The sequence below is a fragment of the Etheostoma spectabile genome, chromosome 9 (assembly GCF_008692095.1).
Source record: "Etheostoma spectabile isolate EspeVRDwgs_2016 chromosome 9, UIUC_Espe_1.0, whole genome shotgun sequence".
Taxonomy (NCBI): Eukaryota; Metazoa; Chordata; class Actinopteri; order Perciformes; family Percidae; genus Etheostoma; species Etheostoma spectabile.
The window spans coordinates 26,515,137-26,529,228 of NC_045741.1; the positions used below are offsets into that span (position 1 = coordinate 26,515,137).

Genomic DNA, 14,092 nt, shown 5'->3' on the forward strand with positions numbered 1-14,092 from the left:
GGACGGGGGAGAACAGCTGCCCACATAACAATTCTAAAGCCAGATAATGTTTGGGGTTAAGGGGTTTTAGACTCTGTTCAATAATCCAGCAAGCCCATTGTTCAGTGTTGAGTTATTGTTGAGTGTTGATTCATTCATTCAATACATTGTAATTAACCCTCATGTTCTCCTGGGGTCAAATTGACTTGTTTTCCTATATCAATGTTATTTTTAACTACCTAATTGTAATTACCCCAAATAACATGATTGAGTCCACATAATGCTCTTTGGGGGGATTTGATGGGTATTTCCGGGTTGTCTTATTCAATTTTAGAGCATTTGTAAAAAAGAAATTGAAGTGGTTTTGAAATAGAATTGAGTAAAAGTTGAAATATTCCGGTCTGTGATTATCCATCATCATACTTTCCTCTAATTTTAGTCTAAATAATTCCTATTTTCTGCTTTTCTAGTTCAAACATTACGTATAATTTCCTAAAAAAGGTTTATTCACCATGAATTCAAAAAATAACTGTAAAACTAAAGTTAATAAGTTAGTGTTATGTAGTGTCAAACGTCTAAAAAGGGACAAACATTGGAAAAAAAAACGTCAAAAGAGTTGAAAAAAGGGACAAAAACGTAAGAAAAAGTTAAAAACATTGATAAAAGCGTCAACACAATTGTTGATTTTCAATTTTGACAGGAAGACAACACAAGGGTTAAATTGATCAGCCAGCAAAAGTAGTCCTCTAACTAGCTAACTTAAAGTATGTACATTCCTGCATCTAAGCAAAACTGTGTTGTTTTGGCAGTAGGAAGTAGAGGTTTACTATTGCATCTTGCAGGTTCCACAGGACCAGCAGCAGATGGCTAAGGGCTCAGCCATTCTACTGTGTGGTCATGGTGCAGGCTGGCTGGCCCATTGTTTATGCGCTGGACGGACTCAAATGCACGACTCAACAGACAACTCAGTTCACAAGATTTATTGTACAAAGTACAATCAGATGCAGCAGTGTCAAAATCGTCATACAAGGGCTTATCCAAAGAAACGTTTGTATTTTGCTAACGCAGAATTCGAAACAACTGTTGAAAGCATCCAGACACTATTAACACGTTTGTGTCCCAAGACACAAACCTTAACAAATCTCAGAAGTGCCGCTTCCATCATATATATATATATATATATATATATATATCATTTTTGTTATTAAGTATCAAATGGGAAATTAAGATACTTAATAATAACAAAAATAAGTATTTTTATTGGTTTTTATAGCGCCTTTCATGAAACCCAAGGACACTTTACAGTTACGTTTTTAAGGAAGTTGTAGGCTGTGGCTGTAGCGTTATCAGTACCATGGCCAACCCGCAGAAAGCTGTGATACATCAGCTTACGTCATATTTACCAAACCTCCAGTTCATCGTGTAATCAGCGTCTTTCTCCGCCCATTATACTGTAAATTGTGCACATTTAAAAGCGCAATTGAATGGCCGATGTTAAAGAAATCCTGCTTGATTTTGGCATTAGTGGTGGGGAAATGTGTGTGCGCTGTAGCAAAGCATTAAGTACTTACTATGATACGGCTGAGTGCAGACTGCAAAATTCCTATTGCTGATCCTATGATCCTCTTTGAAATGATCCTGATGCCATTATTGTATGTTTTTATGTAATGTAGCAAGAAGTTTAACAACTGCTGGAATGGAATGTGAACGCTGAGTCAGAGATTCAAAGTCATCTTTGATTTCTTCCAGTAACTGTAATATTGCATGGCTGCTTAATCTATAATCATAATGATTGAACTGAAAAAGTGTGATCCTTGTGGCAAAAATCCTTTCAGCTCGTCTCCTTAGCCTGTCTTTGTCTTGCTGCCATTTCACCAATAGGCATCTGCGAGGAAACCCGCTTGCGGCTGGTTTATACCTGCTTTTAAGAGGCGGAGGCAGCCTGCCCTCAAGGCTCTGTAATCTCCCCAGTTTTGTTCAACCTATACACCGATGACTGCAGAAATGAGAATCCAGACATGATATACCTAAAGTCTCCCTACCCACCCCTCCACTCTTACCCCCAAGGTTTTTAAGTCTCTTTTAGTAATATAATATTTAGCATTTATTTATTCTCTGGTATGATTAATTCGGGCTATGCATTGTTGTATGTTGTGTTTGAATGTGCCTGAAAGTTCCCGCACAGGAAAAATAAAGTTCTTGGATTGATTTGATTGATTGGGAGAAATTTCAAAATAGAGGCATGCTGTCACAGGAGGTTTTTGTACATCACATCAGATGCATAATTAGGTGCATTTTACGCTTCCCCTCCCAACTCTTTATGGGAAACTCCCACTATCCCCATTACCCTCCCATGAATGCATGTGCATGACACGGAAAAGCGCAATTTGCCAAGTGCAAGTGGCTTTGCTATTTTAAGACCGTCCCACATTGTTTAACTAGCAAATGCACCTATCTTTGTGCCCATGGGCATGCTGGTCTTACAGAGTGTGTACTCAGGTTTTCATTGTTATTTTAACAGCACATTAGTTAAATGTGCCTAGGCTTATACACAGAGTGCATACACTATGCATGTTACACACATAGGGAAGCGCAGCAGCACAAAAACATGCACCTGTGCCATGCGATTAGATCGTTAAAATAGGGCTCCATCTCTGAAGGTACAGAGTCTGGTGTGAGGAATGGAGAGCAGGCCAGCGTCTGAGGACCACAGGTTTTGGGGTGGGATGTATGAATGAAGGAGGTCGGAGAGGTACTGTTGGGGCAGGGCATGGAGGGATTTGTTGGTGAGAAGGAGGATTTTATATTTGATGCAGGATTTAATTGGGAGCCAGTAAAGTTGGATTAGGGTTGGGGTGATGTGCTGCCACGTCTTGGTGTGGGTGAGGACCCTGGCAGCAGAGTTTTGGACATACTAGAGCCGGTCTAAACTTAAGTTTGAAAGTAGGAATACAGTTCATGAATTGTGAGCACTTAAAATGGCACTTTGAGAAGCTTGATAAATAGAGGCCCTTGCAAATGAGGCTAGTGAGATGGGAGTACACATACTAAGGGTGGCGCGGAGACAAAGAAACCAACGTGATCTCACGAGTTCCAGGAAATGAACATGGCCCCTCAACTCAAAATGTATGGCAGTTTAACGGAATCGCCAAAAATTCTGTGATGGGCCCATGGAAGAATCCAACCCCCCAACCAACCTCCTTACGGGGAATGTTGGCTTTTCCTACTACTTGCTACAGTTGTCGCTCTTAATACTATGTCATCTTGTCGTATCGAGGGGTGCTTATTGCATCGTATCTGATTCAACTACTGAGCGTTCGTATTTTACGAGTTGGTAGTAAGAACGGGTTGCACACACACACACACACACACACACACACACACACACACACACACACACACACACACACACACTCACTGAAGCATCCTTAGGTAGGACACTTAACCTCACACCCCAACCAGAGGGAGGAAAGAGACTTTCCCTCTTGGGGTTGAACAAAGTCCGTCAAATGTGTTTATCCCTGTCTGACTCATTTCCCCTGTCTGTCAGTGTCATTATGTCCTTTTATCTCTCTCTACCCCTTACTCTCTCTCCATAAGCAGCTTTAGAAGCGCCACTCTGAGTTGAAGCTACTAGCCGAGCATATCTTCCCTCCGGCTTACACACCAACTGCAGTGGCTCAGACTCTTTAACTGTGAGCCTGTCTACACAGCCAGATAGTCCATACAGTAGCCACTTGTCTTTACTGCAAAGATTAAAAGCCCCACTCCGTAATTGCAATGCAGTGGTGCACTCTTGTGAAACAGCATTACACCAGTGCTTGCTTTGTTTGTGTTGTATTAAATACAATATAATGTGAATCCATGAAATGTTTTGCAGTGTATAAAAACCAGAATTGTCAAGAGAACTACTTTCTACCTAAGAAATAGTCCCTAAAAAATATGTTGTGTGTGTTTTGATAGTCCACCAACCGTGATCAAGATGACATGTCCGACCAAAGAACTATTTTAAAATAATAACATTCCCCAAAATTGTTTCACAAAAGAAAACATCATGAAACAAATATACTGTAAGTTGTTTATTCCTGCACTATAATACACCCCACAGGAGTGTTTCCAAAATCAGCATACCTAGCTTTGGCAGGAAATAAGACCCATAGGAGCATTTAGTCCAAAAATCAGTACCGCCTGCAACATGCAGTACTTCTAAGTTTTCATTGTCCTTTAGTACAAAATCTTTCTCCGGTCTAATCTTTACCGGTCCAATCAGCAAACAGAGGGTGTGGCTGAGAACGATGACTTTGAGGTTGTGTGCTAGTTTGAGTTGAGTTGTAGTAATGGAGGCAGAGTAAGATGCAAGCAAAGCCATTATGCCAACGCCTTAGAATATCCAGAAGTTAAAGCCCGAGCAAGAACAATCTTTGCTGAGTTTTGTTGGTGGCCATGATGTTGTGGCCCTCCTCCCCACGGGGTTTGGGTAAAATAGGATTATCCAGCTTGCACCATTAGTGGTTAAGGAGTTAGCTGTACGCGATCGCCAACGTCCTGACAAAACATTAGCGAATGTTTATGGCAGATCCAAAAGTTTTAAACATTGACAGAGTACCCACATTCAAGGAAGTTAACACTTGTCAATGGAGAATGGCCAGACTGTTCAAAAGAAATGTACAAGAGTCCCACACACAGTATCACCGTCAGCCCTCGGACAAAGCCGCAGGGAGCACGTCAACTCAGGGAATGAGGTCTCCGGTCCGACGAGGCTGGCAATGAAAAGTGCCATTTGCAGCCTCCCGCAATCCCCCGCAATCCCATATCTGTTTTTGCAAGAAGGATTAAGGTGAAAACCTTGAAAAATGATAAAGGACCCCGCCAAATCACTAATAAACATTTATATATCATTAACAATATACTAATATTGTCACAAGACCTCTGTGTTCAGCAATATAAGGTAGGTAATTCTTACTTCGTAAATTACAGTCATGGCCGATTCACACAGGATTAAGATCACAGCCAACCAAACCAAAAGTAAACCTGCGGTTTACTTTTATTTTCAAACAGGACACAAACCTGTGGTGGGTGAACTTTGTGCTCTTATGTTCGGCACCTTACTTTCTGCTTTGCAACCATGATAACTACTACGGCCACCATTTATTACTGTAAATGTGCGTCGTAATTTCTGCTTGAAGAAACAACTCATGGGGGCATTTTTCAGGGGACGGTCTCATGAGAGCATGAATCAGTGAGCTAAGATCAATCTCCTCTTTTATATGAACTGTGGCACAGATTTATAATGTTTGCCGTTCTAACAAATGTGTTTTTGCACTGCTGGATATTGAGCATATACACTACAGACACTGTGCATACAGCTCATGCATATTGTATGCATCAGTTACTTTCTGATGTTTAATGCAAGGGCAAGATTTTTGGCATCAAAATCAGTATTCCCACATATGTTCCTCCACATCACTATGGAAATTGTGTCAGGCTAATTCTGCGTGAACTTTGCTTCTCTTGAGGTTCCACACTGCACGGCTTGCTGCCAAGGCTTCACATATTCACACACTGACAAGTGGAATTAAACGCGAGGGGCATGACCTGTGTATCCACAGTATGGGTATATGTACTGTGTGCTTATGTGTGCAGCTATGTGTAACTCTGGTGTGTTGGTTCTTTTTCTTCATTTCCTGGTGAGAGTAAGTAATTCTGGGCCCCAACCTTTTTATCAACATCTCAGTCTGAATAATGCAAGCTGTTGGCATCTGATGACTTCTTTCAGGCTTCATACCTCATTTTCTTTTCTCGTGTAAGTAGAAAGGAGAACTTTGGCACGTAGCTTCTCTTTCACTCTTTGCATTATATATTGCATGTAAAACAGTTTTCCTAAAAGTGTTGCTCTTACCGAGATTGGCAATTTAAAATGAGGAAACAGCTTGTGCATTATTAGCCAATGTATCTCTAAATTGATTGATCTGGATTTGTTTTTTAAAAAAAGTGGGTCATTTGCTTAAAAAAATAAGACTCAAGAACTTGTAGGCGTGTAAACCCTTAATATGACAAAAGTAAACTCAAAATGTTATAACACGGGGTAACCATGTCAGCTAAAAGTGTTCTAGAAAAGAAGTCAAAAAAAGAATCTGTTGCGGTGTCAATGACTGTCAATAATACAAACATACAACATTCAGTCCAGTCTTTGTTTTCTTTCTTTGGAAATGTGGCTTGCAGCATGGCAAAACTCTTTATTAAAACATCCACCCATTAGTTATCTATCACTCAGAACATACAATAGCAGTAAAAGCAATAACAACAAATAAATAAATCAGGGATAACCAAGGAATATCAACTAATGAAACAAAATACAACCGGGATTGTGTTGCTGTTGAAGATGAAAAATAAATAGCTGGAGGTTAAGACCCACAGCCAGGTGTTTTGCACCTGGCTGTGGGTCTTAACCCCCCCTCTAAACAAAGGAGCTCAAACTCTTTATTTAATTGAGTAACTGCCAATCACGCTCACCCATATACGAGCTATGTTCTTTTCTTTTTTGCAGTTTTTTTAAATTAAAAATCAAAAGCTAATTTAGGCTTTTCGTTGGAAAATAGTCTCGGAGAGGAACTTGTTTTGGTGGAACATGTTTATGTTCAATTGTAGTTTTAGTCGTGCAACAGAAAACTGGAAATTGGACAGATAGTCTAGCTAGCAGTCTGGATTTACCCTGCAGAGATCTGAAAGCAATTAACTATAGCCCTCATCAATCCACCAGGGTTTAGACTTACAACACCAAGGAAGCGTTGTCCGACATGCGGTTGGAAAAAAAAGGACGTATGGTGGAATTTCTGGCAGCAATGGAACAGTCTTGAAAGTGGAACGTCGTGGATATAGACAGTTAGGGCACACACACAATGAATGATGTATTAAATTTATTTTTGTTTTGTATACATTCTAACTACTAATTTTTTGTGCCACATGAAATTTGCCCTATTTGATGTGACCAAATGTTGTTGTTTTTTATATACTGTATATTCAAACAAACAATTACAATAAATACAATTAATAGTACACTGAGACAATGGAACGCATCCCAGAGCAAAAACCACAGAGAAGAAAGCTAGGAGGGAGAGAGACAAAACAACACAGAAACAGAAACAGACACAAGACAAAGGACTGAACACATTTTGCGCAGGTTGAGGTCTGGCCTGGAGCACAGTGCTAAAACCCAGACCTCAATGAGTCAGCGACATTGCGCCAAGTGTCCAGGGTCTTTCCCGGCGCTCCCTGGATGCGTGTCGTCGAAAGTTCCATGTACACAACATCCAAAAAGGAAAAGAGTCCATGCACGTATAGAGAGGTCATGTGGTGGTTTCCAACGGGTTGCTATCATTCAAAATCAAAACATTGACAGTAGCAGGCACAGTAACATTAATCAAGGCGGAAATTGTGGATGCAATATGGTTACAGAACTGACCAACTGGAGAGCACACCCAAATCATGATATCATGAAGATATGTACCTTGTGCTTTTATTCACGCATTATCAAAAAAAGCTGCACTCTAGATGACAGTAGATGTGGAAAAGCAACTGGCTACTGCCTTTCACTTTGTTAAATCCTAACAATAGTACATTCAAAGTTAAGTCCCTCAACACACAGAACATGTAAGACACGGAACAAAAACAGACAAGACAGTGACCCAACAGGAGGTGGTGGAAATATAGCCAGAAGGCTAACACTCAAAATAGGTCTGTGATCAAGATTTGACACAAGGCAACAAAAAGGAACAACAGCCCATGGTTACGTGTTTGCCACAGAACTGATTCCGCTAAATTGACTTAAATGCATTTCTTGTCTACAAAAATAGAAAATAAAATGCACAAAATAGCAAGCACATTGAAAAGGAGACTAACATAGTAGTGGCCTAACTAACCTATGGAGCGCACATAAGATAATGCAATAAAACTAGGACACATCAAGAGATTAAGACAAACCAAGAGTCAGTGTTCATCAGGTAGTTGTTTTAATCCTGAACTTCATCCATTGCGCTCTACTTGACAGAATCCGAGGCGCTGGCTGTCTCTTCAGCAACAAGAGGACGGGGCGCAGCCCACCCAACATAATTTTCAGTACCCTTGGCGGAAGTGAAAGCTCTGTACTGGGTGCCATCCTTGATCTTCAGTGTTGCTGGGTAAAGCAGGAAAAAAATCCAGACCCTTGACTCGTGCTGAATCCATGGTTTGATAGAAGACTTGGCGCAGCTTGACCGTGAAGTTGCTGAAGTCTGGGGAAAAGCAAATCTTTCTGCCCCCGACCATGGGCGCAGCCTGTTGGATTGCCTACCTGGTTGTGTTGTTGTGTTCTTCTTTGGGCTATCACTGTAGATTTGGTAGGTTCTCATAATCTCAATCTGCCAGTTTCAGGAGCCACTTAGTTAGAGAACGCGAGAAATACTGAATAGTATTTGCACCTTCTAGCCCCCCTTTTCAGCCCAACAATGTGCATTTTGCACCTTTGATTTCTGTCTTCCATATCTGCTAGCTTCCCCTCCAGGTCTTGAAAAGTGCGGCAATGGCTGTAAAGAGTACCTGAGTTGCTTTCCACGGTAGTTTTAAGATTGTCCACATCTGATCTGTTGAATAGCAGTTAGCTTATTGTCATTGTTGATCTTCATCGGTTGAATCTGAGAATGAATCTAAGAAAAAAATGGTTTAAGGTAGATTTTCTGTTTCTCCAGTTATGACTCTGCAATGGCATCCATAACGCCGCATTGGGGTTTGTTCTTGTTTGTCATTCTGCTTTAAATTACTCTATTGAGCACAAAGTGATAGAATACCAGATTTGGAACCATATAACAACTATTTGGCAAAATTGGGCCAGAAGCTAAACCTTAAGTCCCTAATATCTGTCGCATTTGATCATGTGACTCGAATTTTGCCCTATTGACCAATAGCAACACCGTCAGTGCGGTCTAGTCATTACTGTATACTTTCACTCCACCTCTTCACTCACTATCACAAAGTCTTGAGTAGATTTGGATACCATTTTTCTCCAGGAAGATTGGTCACTTATCCTGAAAAGCAATGTAATGGGTGTGTCTATTAAAAGTAAAATTCTCCTTTGGAGCTTTCAAACAACATAGGGAAACCACAGTACTATGACTTATTGAGAACCATGCTATACCAATTTGTAAAAAACATGATAAAGTGGTGCAAGTGGGCAAAACACATTCTCATTCCCACGCTTGGTTAGGTGCCTTTGGCTTTTGTTATTGATGCAAAAAGACTTCTTTCGTCCTATTTAGACTGGGTCGGGACGTACGTTTAACTGACATGTGGCACAAGAACGGGATAGTTAGGTTTATGAAAGAATCATTAGTGGGGTTATAAAATGTACATTTCAGTAACACACAGGACAACAACGGGGCACTAACCCAGGTCTCCTGGGTAAGAGTCCTGTGTTTGACCCATCCACCACCCTACCAATCTCCCTATGCAGATTTTTGGTTTGTCATACTACTCGCCATTGTTGATGCTCCTAATAGTACGTCATCTTACAGCCCCACGGTTAAGCTACAACTCTGCATGGTGCATCCCATACAAATACTAAAGGGGATTTTTGTGTCAGTATCTGATGCTGAGAGTGTTGTTCGGTGAGTTGGGAGTGAGAACAGGTTGAAAGACAGTACTGATGCTGATGGACAGTGGCTATTGTATCCATTGCTGATAAGCAAGATGTTCTAGTACTATTTGCTTAAATGCTTTCCTGCATCTTGATTACTTCTTGTAATGCAACAAACAGAGAAAGGGAAATACATGTTTGGTTCAGCACTCTGCACAAGCCTGTGATAGGTTTGCTCTTTTTTAGCCTTGTCCATAATAAAACCTTGACCTTATTAAGATGATCCTCATACTCCATGCATAGTGTAATCTAGATAGATTTAGAAGCTAGGGAGAAACTGAATGCTCTGCTGCATCCTCATGCTTGGCATTAAAACCAATAGGGCAATCAGTTAGACCTGTGAAAGCCAGGGTAAATCCTTTTTGTAAACAAGAAACATTGAACACAGTCACACACATTTCTGTGTTGCACACAAAGATGGAGAAAAGATGGTGCTGAACCATATTTCCAATAAAATGGAATGGCCTTATTGTCTGTGTATCGTGGACAAAAAATAAACAACTCCAAAGAAAAAACTCCTCCTAAACCCAGAACCCATCTTTTAGTAATCTTCAGCAGATATGTCAGCCAAGGACATCAAACAAACAAATGTGCTTGTGTTTCCACCCGATGACAAAATTACACCCCTCCCATAGCCGGGGATTGATGTGCACTCTGTATCTGTTTGTAGCTATAGCCCCATGCACAATCTTCCATTGAAGGTCGGCTGCCCGCTTTTCAACGGGCAGCGTGTACAGGGATCACCAACTGCCTTTCAGGGAAACGTCTGGACCGAAAAAAACTCAGTCCACCTCGATTCCCTTAGCCCAGAGACCGCATGTTCAGGACCTTTATGCGTGCATATTGAAGCTCTTTCTTCCCTGCATCTTGGAACTTGTCCAGGTGAGGGGTTGAGAAGAACAATAGTTGGCCTGATTCTTCCCGCCACTCTCCCATAGATGGGTAATGGACAGAGAGGGGAAACTATATTCCCATCCCTCACTACACTGATCACAGAGAACCCAATTGCATGCAATGGTCCGCTGAGGCTGCTCCAGGGCAGCACAAGCCTCATACACCACCCTGTTGATCAGCCTGATGGAGGTGATTTTGCTACTCCTTCTCAGGGCGTCAGAGACGGCAGTACTCTATCACATGACCCAGCTGCTTGTTGTTTCTCAACCGGACAGCTCTCCTCAACAGCAATCGGGCCGTATCAAGGCAGCTGGGTCCACAGTTATACAATAGCTTTTGACCATTCTGGATTCAAAAGGAGGCATAGATATTGGATATCCACCAGCCCCTGGCCCCCTTCAGCAACAGGCAGGTACAGAACTGCTGCCTGAACCCAGTGCCTCCCCTACCAGCAGAAATCAACCATGGCTTTTTGAATGTCCTCAAACAGGCCTTTTGGGGGTACGATAGCAATTATGCCAAAGGGTCGAGGCAACCAAAATACTTCCCCTATAGGACAGCTGAGGCGGCAAACACTGCCATTTAGACAACCGAGTGCACACCAAGTTCTTTCTCACCACTTCCTAAGTAAAGCCAGATCACCTTTTTGGGCAGCAGTGATAACACTGCTCGCTGATAGGAAAACCGGAAGAAAACCTGTTCTAATCCCCTCCATAAAAACCTCACAAAGGTCAGGTTCAATTGTACTCCAAAACGGGTTATAAAAATCTGTCCCCGGTGCCTTTCTGAGGCCATCTGGTTGACTGCAGCCATCAGCTCCTCCAGAGTCAGCTTGCAGGCCAAAACAACTTTCTCGTCCGGCCTGAGCTGAGGAAGACCCTTGAGGAGCTCCTCACAACACTGCATACTAAACTGCTGGGCCCCAAATAGGTCTGCATAGAAATGTAATGCATGACTCCTCATCTAACCCGGACTGGTGGTTACTCTACTTCCTGGAAACTGAAGGCATGTCATTTGCTTCCTCTGTGCTACTGATCTCTCCAGATTAAATAAGAAGGAGCTTGGGGTATCTATGTCTTTTAACTGGAGGAAACAACATCTGACAAGAGCTTTCTTCACCCTTTCATTCAGGAAAGAGCTCATCTCCATTTTTCTCTTCTGCAACAGCTGTCCTAAAGAAGGGTCAGAGTCTGTTTAAAACTTCCTCTATACTTCTGATGTTGGCTTTAAGTTCCATCACCGCTGCATTGATCTTTGCAGGGGTATGGGAGGTGTACTGTTGACAATTGAGGAGAGAGGGTGGGGCAAGGTGAAGGATGAGGGTGTGGTCTTGACCAATTGCCACTTTGCTTGTTTGAAAGCCATGATGTCTCTCTCTCATGGGTGGGCAAAGCAGAGAAAGGGGAGGTAACCTTGCTGTCAGGCTCACCATGAGCCAAAAACCAAGCTGACACTGAAGTCTTTGAAGTGTCTATATGCTAAGAGTAAGAATATATGTAATGTGAAGTTATAGTGTCTGGATTTGGGAGGTTGTCCCCAACATGTCTGTAGTAATGTCTCACTTCATATTACTTGTGTTAACATTCATGGAAGTAGAGGACCCAAATGAAGAGATACGACAGGCAGGCAGGAGAGCATTTAATTAGGATTTAATTAACAAAAACAGAAAATCCAAACTAACACATTGATCAAAAATTAAAAAACAAACGATACAAGGAAAAAACAAAGTCCCACATCCAAAAAGGCAAAAATCCAAAAAAGATCCAGTGAGAAAAGGGAAAAATTCAAGGGGAAAAAAATACCTCAGGGAAGAGTCCAAAAGCTGAGCACACTGACTGGAACAGGCAAACGGCAGACAAAGACAAACGCACGAAAGGATTTGACACTAGAGACAAAGGGAGCACAGACACTAACTACACTGGGTAACGAGGGAACACAAGGCAGGTGACACAAGGGCTGGGAAACCGGTGAGAAACATTAGGCAATCACAGAGGCGGGAAACACAGGAGGTAATGCCAGACACAACAAAGCAGAAAACCTGAACAGGAAACAGAACAGACACTAACTGGAAGACACAAGACAGGAAGTACACTAAGGTGACAAGGGAGAACACATGGAGAATGACAGAACAGAAACCAAAACAACTTGTCTCTCTTCTTTTTTCTTGCCTCATCTTAACTCTGTTTGTGGCAGACACTGATATTAAGTACACTAGGGTGTTAAGAGTGTCATTAAGCTTTCATTAAAACACCATCATCATTAGAGTAGGATTAGTTATTCCCTGGATCCAACACTTCAGCAGCTCAGGAATATCAAAACACAATCAAAGTCTTTTGAAACAACAAGGTTGCCGGCCCACTGAGAAGCACCATTTGGCTTCCACCAGCAACCTTTTTCTTGTTTTCTTTGAGAGTGATGGTCTACTTTGGCTGTATATACCTGGAACTGTCTATGACATGCCAAAAACATGTTGGCAATGAGCTTTTTATCATGGAAAAACTCCTCTCACACACACACACCCACACACACATTTTAACAAGGATCCTGCAGGTTTAGCAATGAAACAATTTTTCAGAAGTTTAATTCCTCACGATTTTAAAGTATTATTGTCTTCTTGACAAATTTCTGAATGGGAAGTACTATAGCTAATAGTATATCTGACTTCTGATCTAACGTCAAAGAGTGTTTTAACTCGTTTTCTATTAAAAAAAAAAACGAACAGTATGAATGCCAATATACTTTTTTTGTCACAGTATGCTGCTTTTAGTAAACTACATTACATGTTTTTTTTCTGTTTATATATGCAAAAAGCAAAAGCTCTCAGTTGAATAGGTATGCTGAGAATTTTTAGCTTTTTGGCCGGCTACACACTGGTTGCATCGTGCCAGCGTGGTGTTTCTGTTGCGTGTCAGCTGCGTGGCGTCAGAGTAAATTTTTCTATGTCCTACACACCAGAAACGTGTCTGGCTGCTGCTGCTAGGTGACCTACAGGGAGGGCTGTCCGGGACATAGTGCCAACAGAGTCACAGCTTGTAAAATGGGTAGGTGGGGCAATCTGTTTATTTTAATAACATTAACAACTTTGTGTAGCTGTAGAGAGCCTACATTGTAAGCCTACCTGAACATTTTTTATTACATTTACATCTGCAAACCTAGAGACATCAACATGTCATTTATTCATATGTATTTGTGTCAAAATAACATAACAACCTAAACGCTTCCAACAAGCTTGTGTGTCGCGTGAAAAATAGGCGTTGGTTTTGAGCATGCATGTGTTTTCGGCGCGGCTCGAGCCATGCGTGAGACGTGCATGTCACGCAGGCTGTGTGTAAGCTCTAACCTATTAACATGGGAGCCAAAATAAAAACGGACACGCCACACAGCTGACACACTTGCTGGACGCATGGAGTGTGTGGCCAACCTAAGGTTGTTAAATTGAGTACTTGAGCAACAACGGCAATGTGTAGTTTTCACCATCTCCCTAGAGCGAAGGATATACTGTATGGAATCACTTGCTACATTTCCATACACTTATCTATCGAATAATCTGAA

The 14,092-nt window shown here is 41.6% G+C and overlaps 1 protein-coding gene and 1 long non-coding RNA gene across 2 annotated transcripts in view; one reads left to right on the forward strand and one right to left on the reverse strand.

Annotated features, from left to right (window-relative positions):
• LOC116695607 (inactive N-acetylated-alpha-linked acidic dipeptidase-like protein 2) overlaps positions 1-14,092 on the forward strand; it is a 730,805-nt gene that overhangs the window by 406,924 nt on the left and 309,789 nt on the right. The gene's annotated exons all lie outside the window — the stretch shown is intronic.
• LOC116695678 (uncharacterized) overlaps positions 13,699-14,092 on the reverse strand; it is a 17,104-nt gene continuing 16,710 nt past the window's right edge. The window contains exon 3 of the long non-coding RNA XR_004333527.1: positions 13,699-13,750. This is a non-coding gene — a long non-coding RNA (uncharacterized LOC116695678). The remainder of the gene's footprint in view (positions 13,751-14,092) is intronic.